Genomic DNA, 10,046 nt, shown 5'->3' on the forward strand with positions numbered 1-10,046 from the left:
CACCTGGCCTGGCAAGAATGCTTTATCGCCGAAGTGTTGTCTTCATGAGGAAAGAACTCAACCTGAGAATATACAGTTTGGATTTTAATTAAAACGGCTCGGGGTCCCAACAATTCTCTAAAAAAAGTTTTAATGCCCCGGTTTTTAGCTTTCCCTTGTTTAGACTCACTTAAAACCTTACAAAATGCAAGGGATGTTTGTATGTAATCGATCGCATTAAGAAGAAGCATTTAATTTATAGATGATATACAGCCACTAGCAGATCCATTGACAATTGTGTCAGGACAAGGTATTTTTCTTTAAAGGAACCCCATACAAAATAAAAGTTGAGGCCGCACACGATGTTATAGATGTGTGATTCATGTATTTAGCAGACGCTTATTGTAATTGATTAAGCTTATGTGGAGGTTATTCAGGAAGAAATGCTGACACTGAATTTGTGAAAAACAGTTTGAGTAAGTGATGGACCCCAGAGTGTTGTAAGGCGTATGTTAGGGTAAGGGTCCACGATGCCGTGAACTGTGACTGAGGAGTGCCAAATCGGGCTAAAATCGGGCTAAAAACCATATAGTGTGGCCTAACGGTAGACGATTCCTTTGTGGAAGCAACGCAGACAGTTGACATGACTCTTTTGCATACGTAACAGTTGCCGTGACGCGATTCAGTTTGCTTTGGATATCTTTTCTTTTATGGACTAGTGTGATGTCTGGATAAAGAGCCGAACGCGTAATTTGTGTTTATTCTTAATTCTTTCCAAAGAGAAAAGTTTCTTTCTTATTACGAAATTTGAATCTTAAATACCATGAAAGGGATTGTGGAGCTGAAGAATGTCTTTAGGCACAGCTCGAAACATTCTTGGAAGTATACGTTTGTTTATATGTATGCTCTTGAAACGTTCTTTGTTCTTAATAATTATACTGATGTATTCCTTTTTACTTTTTTAAACATGGGCATACCAATAGTGTGTTGAGTGTGTAGACCCACTTCACAATACTCCCACACAGAGACTAAAAACAACTCTATTATCACTAATTCATATTTGTATTTGCTATATATATAACAGCTGCCTCATGTCCACCACTGTGCTGTTTCACATAGACCTCCCTAACTTCAGAGAGGCGAGGGCTAACTATGACAAATCTTCCTCTGACAAAATAGTTAATATTGTCTGTGTTTTGTTCTTGTCTGTGTAATGTCTGTGTTTGCCTTTAACGGGTAACGTATTTAGTTTCACGCAGCATGCATTGCCCACCTGTTCACTGAGCCCTTGCCATGGGGTAATGATACACAGCTGCACAAATGCCTGCCCATCTCAGCTGAAACTAAATTAATAATACCAGAGGCTAAAGAAAAATATATTGACAGGTTTTTGTTTTTTAGTTTATTTCCCAGTCCTCAGTTCCTTAATGATAAATGATTAATAAAATAGTGATAAACATTATCACTCTGATTCAGGAAGGCGATAGACAATTTAGGTGCTTCTTAAATAACAAATCACAAGCCCATTTGTGTTTAGCCTCATTACACCGCCAGCTCTAAATGCCATGCCTACTTATCTGTATTGAAATCCTGTGAGAATATGGAGAGCTATTTGTAGAGTAGAGCACTCCCATAGCCTGCACCGTGCTATGCCAGATGTCATTCAAAATGCATTTTGGGGTAGAAGCTTCAAATACTAGCTTGGGTATGTTTTGGGTATAAAATTAAACACCTGCCATAATATAATCTGATTTCTGAAAAATTCTAAATAAGATTCTTCATTCCAGAAAAATGTTTTCTGTCAAAAGGAAGGAATTACATTGACTTCCTTTAGGAATTATACATTGTATTGTTTGCTTTTATTTTAATAGGATGTGGAATATTATGTGAAATATGCATATTTTTTGACAACTGGGGGAAAGAGCATCTGATAGTAAATAAATCCTGCTGGAAACCCACTGAGAAAATAACCTTTAATTTTTTCCCTTAGATTAATGTCCTGCAGTCCAGGAAATCTAAAATCCTCAGATCTTACTGTATTATAATTATTTTCAAATTCCAAACATTCATACAAGGAATGTCTACAAAACTAAAATAAACACAAGAGGACAAGTTTTGATAGTAACCTGTGTTGATCTGTGTTGCTGTTTTCCGTTTCTCTGTGCTTGAGTGTACCTAAATTGTTTAATATAACAGCAAATAAGTGAAAAATACAAAGGCATTTCCTTGGTACAATTTATTTTAACACGTGTTGGTATTCATATTGGATATATTGGCTGTACAGGCTAAGTATAGGTGAGGCTTGAGTTTTAGATTGACTTTAAAAATCACACACCTGCAGACTGGGCTATGTATCAAAATTTTGAGGTAGAAAATGTTGCTGTCTGTTTTTGTTTGTGTCTATCTAGCTCTTGACCTGTCAACTGCGTTTAGTGTTTTCTTCGGTTCAGCTGACTTTATGTAGATGGATGGATACAAAAGTAGTGGTTGTTTTCTTGCAGCAGCTCGTGGAAAATGCAACAATCAATATTTGGAACAGTGATTTGTGCAAGACAACCAGACCGGGTCCAGCTTGCTGCCCCGACTCCCGAAAGCGAGGAGCCCCAGCACCCCCCAGCCAAGGAGACTGAGGATAAGGAGCACAAGCTGGATGCCGAGAACATCGAACCCGAGGCTTTCAAACCTAGAAACCAGAAATACTGGTCCAGAGAAGGTGAGCTCTCAGAACAGAAGTACAGAAGAAAAATGCAGCATGCACAGTGAAGATGGGTACAGATATGGATACTGGACAGAATTTCTCTGAATGTTGGTGTGACGCTCCAGGACTGATCTTAATGCCATGGTGCCTGGGTCACTGACATCTAGTGATGGAAAAGAGAAACTGAGGAGCCATATAAGGCTTACCAACTCCACTGTTGGTTTCCACACATTCCCACCTAGATAATTCTCACCACAGCAAGTTACAGAAGACTGTGTATGCTTGAAGGAATAGCAACTTTGGTCTGATCCTTTCTCCCTCCCTCCCTGATGAATTTGCTCCACACATCCAGGGCTGCAGATCAAACGCCATTTCCCTTTGAAAGTTTCCCTTTGAATATCTAACGGCTAATGTAAAGTGTCTATTTGAATACAGCTCAAGCAGGCAATTCAGAGATTGGATTATTTACCCCATGGCCCTCGCAGCAGCAGACATGTGGCCCCCTGCCCTGACCAGCCGACTGACTTGTGCAGTGGGCTCCCAGCAGGGCCAGAGTAAGAAGCCACGCAAGATCAGCGTGTCGTTCAAGGATGACGTGCAGCTCAACAAGGCACAGAAGGCCTGGAAGCCTGGTATGAAGAAGGCCACCGAGGAGGACAATGACCCCAAGACTTTCAAGACACAGGTATGTAGGAGCAGAGGACATGGTTCTTGTTAGTGGGGTGGGATAAATAACTTGCTAAGGGGACTGTGGGTAAACTTGGTGCCCCAATGATGATCTCTTTTTAGTGTCATCGTGTCTGAAATACTTGTTCCTTTCTTCCCTCCTTCCCCCTTTCCCCTTCAACAGGAGATGTTCCACAGGGTGCACAGTATCCTGACCCCACCGGGGGACGCAGTCAGACTCAGGATGAGGGCTGGAATACTGTCCCCGTCTCCAAGAACTGGCCCACTGATACCATCCGCCTCAGCAGGATCACAAAGGTAAGTGATGCAAAGTTTTTCTGCTGAAGCCATTCTGTATGTGGGGAAATAACTCATTTACATGCCCTGTTGCCTGGTGTTTCTCTCACCTGCAGCCCAGAGCGATGGACTTCAATAACCAGCTATTGGCTCCTGGGGGAAGAAGTCCAGTCCAGTAGGACTCGGACCACAGCTAGGTGCTCCAGTGCCCCTGAAACGTGGGAGCGCCAGAGCAGGGCAGGAAGACTTGTGAAACATGGCTGGCATTAGAAATTGATGAAGCAACCATCCTCTGATTAGTTAGATTAATAGATTTTTTGAAAATACTTTGCTTTATTTGTTAAGTATTTAATTAAAACGTTAATGCCTCTTTTCACATCAAACTGGAAAAGAAAAGAAAGAACATTGCAAAAACAAAAGCCTATTAAATTGCATAAGTGTGGGAAGTTATTTTATGTCATGGTGCTGGGGAGGGTACTGTAATAACCTGTATATATTTTAATATATATATACATATTTCTAGTTACTAGTGTTTGGAGTTGAATAGAAAACTACAGGGGGTTGAGTAGTTGTCCTAGGTGCTGGTAAGACAATTAAGTATTTGGAAGCATTTTGCAGCATTTTGAAAATGGTAGTAGTGTAATTGTAGAAGTGTCTTCTTCAACTGCAAAACCAACACATCAAAGAAAGAGATTATACCCACAACTCAAATAGTGTGCTGTCAGAGCCCCCGCTCAGACTCAAACTGCCATCTCTCTGGCAAATCTCTGAGGCCCCACTCCGCACATATGCAGCAGAAGAGCGTCAAAGCCCTCACGCCACGACACCAAGGTCCCCTGATGCAGGGGATTTGTACACGCTACTACACTCAGATTACGTCACCGCAAAGAGCTCATGCACTAAGCTCTATTACATATGTGTATTACATAACAGTTGTAGCAAATCACTTTGCATTGCAGGACATTCATTTGTATTATCTACGTCAGTTCATGCAAATGTGGAGTATACATTCAGTATTGGAGAATAGTAAATGTGCAGTGTTATGGTGACAGTTTTGTTAAATAAATTTAGCTTATAAATGTAAGGGTTTCTTACTAAATCTTACAAAAAAAAAAACAGCAACAGTGTATTGTATTGTATTGTACTGAACTGTATGAACCATAAGTAGTTTATACTTGTAAATATTCATATAACTCATTCTTATTTAAGCAAATAAATTCTAAACCGTCACTCACAAGATCAGCGATTCCACACTTTCAGTCTCTTTCAAGTATTCTTTGCAAGGACAAACTCACAGTAGTGACATTAATGATATATTTGCATACTGTTTTGAGACAGCTCTACTGTCCTTTAGACAACTAGCACACTTTGCTATTCTGCCAAATCTGTAAACCATGGTTCTGAAAATACAAACAGACAACCCCCCCAAAGAAGGAAAAAGTCATACCAACAGACTGAATCAGATGTGCTTGTTGATAAACACTGATGTTTGTCACTGATATTGTTCACAATCCACCCAATGATAGAGTCAAGAAAGGATATTTCAGAAAACGTATAAAAAATTAAGGCACTACAAAGATGTCAGCAATGTGAACAGTAATGTGTCGTGTAATTTTTCTTCTCTAAATCTGTTGTTTTGATTAAAATGTTTCAGTCACAGTAAATTGACAAGCCTACATTCTTTTTCTACTCATTTTAGCACTGACATAAATTAAAAACGGACATATTTTTAGTGTAAATGTTAGTTTTGAGATTTATTCAACTATTTAGACTATTAGATTTAGAGGGAGAAAGAAGCTGTATAAATAACCATTATTCCCTGCAAAAATATGTACATACATTTAATGAGTCTACTAATATTGTTAGCATTAGTTTTCATCCCAGTTAACCTATTAATATGAAAATAAATATATAAAGAATAAGGGCAGACTCAATTTTCTTCGACGTGCTACCCTGTATGTATATCAAACATGCTTTTGAGTTCAAACACCAAAAAAAAAAAAAAAAAGCAGACTAATAAAATGTGTGTGCCTTCAAGGGAAATCTGGACAGTACTTTACACTTTGTTTCCAAGACATGTCAAATAAATATATTAGTATCAGTCGGTATGTAAATACATGTCATGTCTTGGTTCAGTCATTTTTCACTCTGGAGTTCAAACAGTGCTCTGTACACTGTCGCACACATTATCTGCTTCCAAGCACTGTCAGGAATATTAGTCTTAAAGCAGCTACAGAGCTGTTCACAAAACCTGCTCATACTCAATGCATGTTTTTGACCAAAATAGGAATTTGTTTCTATCTTTTAATGAAATGCCAAGACGGTCTGTTTGTGAATTTGCTTATACCATGTAAGTACTTCTATTTTAAGGGAGGGAAAAACATTGTTTGGGGGGAAGGGAATTAATTTTCTCTTTGATCCACTGCCATGTGAAAAATGACATGTTCCACTGTTAAAATGTGTATCACTATTTTTTAATTGATAGATAAAAGTATTAGATGTATCTTACAGATTCCCTTTCAACACAAGAAATGTGTACATTGGCAAGAATAATAAAATAATATTATTTTTAAAGTAACTTAGTTATAAATTAGTTGCAAATTCACATTGATTCTAATGATTGTAAGAATGGTTTCCATTTTACAAATAATGATGTTTCCAATTAAATGTGTGTTGTTTGTGCCATGTTTTTGAGATATGATGACAAATGTAATTTGTATGTAACTAATTTTAAAAGTAATTTGTCAGGAAAGGTACAGATAATGCAGGCTTTGCAGATCTCTGCTTTAACACATTCTGCTGTACTACATCATACTGTATTTCAATAAACTTGGAAACCATTTTTTGTATCATGAGTAGTTATCATGACAAATATAATAAATAACATCCCCAAACAGGAATTATTTGAAAGAAATCACTTAGATAGAACTTACTACCCTGTGTATTAGTATAGTAGTATAGGTGTAGTACATAGTCCAAATTATTTTATCAAAAGAAGAATATATAATCGCAGTAAGTTCATGAATAAAAACATATAAATAAATACATATTTTTTTAGAATGAGAAAGGTTAAAATAAAAAATAAATTACTCACTGGTAATTAAATCATAAGAAATAACTGACTTCTAGATCAATATGAGTTCATTACATGGTTCAGCTGTAATATCAAAACACAATGACACAATAAGCATCGCAGTACAGATGATCAAACTCCCCTTCCTCCAAACATTAAAGCAGGCCTTATCACAGAAGAATTGGAAGAATGTTGCTTGTTTTCATTTCTGTGGCAGTAGACAGTGTCAACAACCCCAAATTAAATCATAAAATAATCTTCATTGTACATCTTGCTTCATCTCTAGTTAAAAGGAGGAAGTTGCTTTAAACAGCACTGCATGCATAACAGTAATTACAGCACTGCTTCGAAACATTATAGGAGACTGGAAGGTTGTAAAGGCTGTGTATCCACTGTTCCTATAGGGAGATATGAACATGAACCGTTTAGGAACATTGATCTAATAAATCATAACGTGTCCAGTTCTGTTATTAATTAGTATTACAGGAAACAAACAAACAGATAATGAATTTAAAATACATCTAATCTCAAATTAACAAAAAATGTTAAATGTATGCATTCCTTAAGTTCAACAATAATATACATGGAACACCACGATAAATTATTGTAAATAGTCACAGGATTATGTAAGTATTCTGCTATGAAATAGGTATTGTTTTTTGTTCTTTCCAACAATAGTAAGTATTATTCCAGTGATTGGTGCAGTTAATAATCCTGATCTTCCACTTCAATGATACCCAGTCCAGCAACACACACACATTGAATGTAGGGTCGCCTTAAATCACCATCTCCAAATGTCCAAGTCATTTCCTGCTCCTTAAAAGCACTGCAGTGATATGATAAGTCATCAAGAAGAAATGTGGAATGTCCCCTTGCAAAGATCATTCTAAGTACAAACATTATACGGTTGTGAACTAATATAGTCTTGGACAACTCTACCTAACATTACATCGGTTAGTCTCAGACTTATGCTCATCTTGGTCTGTAATGTCAACCTGTTAGCTTCTAAAATAATGTCCTTGTGTTCCCTGACATAGTGTTTAAGATATGAAATGCCATCTCTATTTGAGACTTTTAAGCATAATTCCCCAGTAAAGGCTTATAATATTAACAGATACAGATACTGTGGTCTTTATATATGATTAATATTGTTTAGACCAAGATATGATATGTAGATTATTTATAAGGTAGACTGACACATTACTGGAAGGTGTTTTATTAAATAAACTTCTTAGGTTAGCAGGCAGCCTAATATTAATACCTTAGAATATAAAATACACAATTATGCACATGATATTTGGCCATGATGTCCTGAGTAATAACACTTTACTTCGATCTATGTACACATGATTTACATTCACTACAAGCTGCAATAAGCTGCCAGATTTTGTGTTTTCATTACTATCGCATCTTGGACTGCCACTGCTAGGTCATGAGTGTAAATCAACCAGATTATTCTCAACAGGATTTTAGTGTGAGTGTCCGACATGATTTAGAAAATGTTTATTTCTCTGCCTTTTATGTAGAACATTCATAATGCTTTTAGCACAGTAAAGCTCACTGTCATAATATACTAACTACACAGTGGAACAGACTGTAACTGGAAATGCTAGAACTGACTAACATGGAATTGGTAGCATCAGATACAGAACATGTTTAATGTTCAAGACACTTTAAATATCAGACGAAGAAAAAAACAGTTGTGTGTGTATATACAGACGGGTGATAAATTAAATGAAACACCAACATAAAGTGTATCAGTAAGGTGTTGGGCACCACGACCTACCAGAACAGCTTCAATGCTCTTGGCACAGATTCTAGAGTCTCTGAACTCCACTGGAGGGATGAACACCATTCTTCCAAAAGATATTCCTAACATGTCTAACACGTCGGTCCAAAATCTCCCATAGGTGTTCAATTGGATTGAGATCTGGTGACTGTGAAGGCCATAGCATATGATTCACATCATTTTCATACTCATCACACCATTCAGTGAGCCCTCGTGCCCTGTGGATGGGGGCATTGTCATCCTGAGGAAGAGACCCCTCCCATCAGGATAGAAATGTTTCACAATAGGATAAAGGTGATCACTCAGAATAACTTTGTCATGATTTGTAGTGACCCTTAACTCTAAGGGTACAAGTGGACCAAACCCATGCCAGGAAAATGCCCCCTACAGCATAACAGAGCCTCCGGACCCCCTCACTGAAGGGGTCAAGCAGTCAGGCCTGTACCGTTCTCTTGGTGTCGCCACACATGCACTCACCCACTTTTCAAGAACACGAGCCAGTTGAGCGCCTGTGACTGAAGCTCCTGCCATTCGTGCTCCAATAATGCCCCCTCTTTCAAAGTCACTTAGATCCTTTCCTCTTGCCATCTTGATCCAAAATCGAGGTCAACTGGGCCTGCTCCATGCTGGGCCATGCCACAGAGCATGATAGGATGTCAATTGCTTAATTGTATCATGCAGTACACCTGTTTGGAGGCATCTGCATTTGTTATGTTCCTCCTCTCATTTATTCAGGTTTTTCCTTTAATTTGTTGCCCATATACACATTATATATTTTTTAAGATATGTTTTCATTAATACAAATTTGGGTGAAAAGATACATCTCCCTTTATGACATATGTAATTCCTTTGAATATACAGAGAAGTTTCAGCTCACCTTGGTAGAATACGAATATTGTTAAACAGCAGTGCCATCAAGTGGCAAAACAGAATACAGACACAAAGGAAACGGGGCAGCAGCAGAAAAACGATTAAATAAATAAATAAATAAGAAAATTAAAGGGCAATCAAGCAAGAGTGAGGGAGCACCTGTTCGTCAGTGTCATCAAGCTAAACAGGGAGGACAGGATGTTTACTGTCAGGAGGTACAGGGGGGGAGGGGGAGCGAAGAATAATTTAGTCTTTTCCCCTTTGCTTTCTCTGCCAAATGAATCAATGAGAAAAACACTGCTGGTGGAGTTGAAGGTCATCTTTTGTCTGCGCTCCATGCACATACATGGCTGTTCATTGCTAGCTTGGCCATCTGTACTAAATCTGTCATTAAGCAGCACACAGGAGTGCCAGGGTTTCAAAAAGGGAACTGACTGTTGCTGACACAAGACAGGAGCAGTTCTGCTTTGCTGGGAGGAACACTTATTTAAACTGAATATTGGGCATTTGATTGTACTTGATTTTCAGGAAAAGTTTAAGTATCTAATTATTGAGTTTGATGTGAGATCTCGAGATTTATTTAGTTCACACCTCTAGGATAAAGCCGGGCGGATTATCAGGAAGAGACCAAACTCTATTGCCGTACTAGAAATGGAATGGTATAGTCTTGTTTA

At 38.0% G+C, this 10,046-nt stretch overlaps 1 pseudogene; it reads left to right on the forward strand.

Annotated features, from left to right (window-relative positions):
* The first annotated feature begins 2,796 nt into the window (after nt 1-2,796).
* Nucleotides 2,797-2,868, forward strand: LOC136711159 (uncharacterized; annotated as a pseudogene).
* The last annotated feature ends 7,178 nt before the right edge of the window (nt 2,869-10,046 follow it).

Source organism: Amia ocellicauda, chromosome 15, assembly GCF_036373705.1.
Source record: "Amia ocellicauda isolate fAmiCal2 chromosome 15, fAmiCal2.hap1, whole genome shotgun sequence".
Classification (NCBI taxonomy): Eukaryota; Metazoa; Chordata; class Actinopteri; order Amiiformes; family Amiidae; genus Amia; species Amia ocellicauda.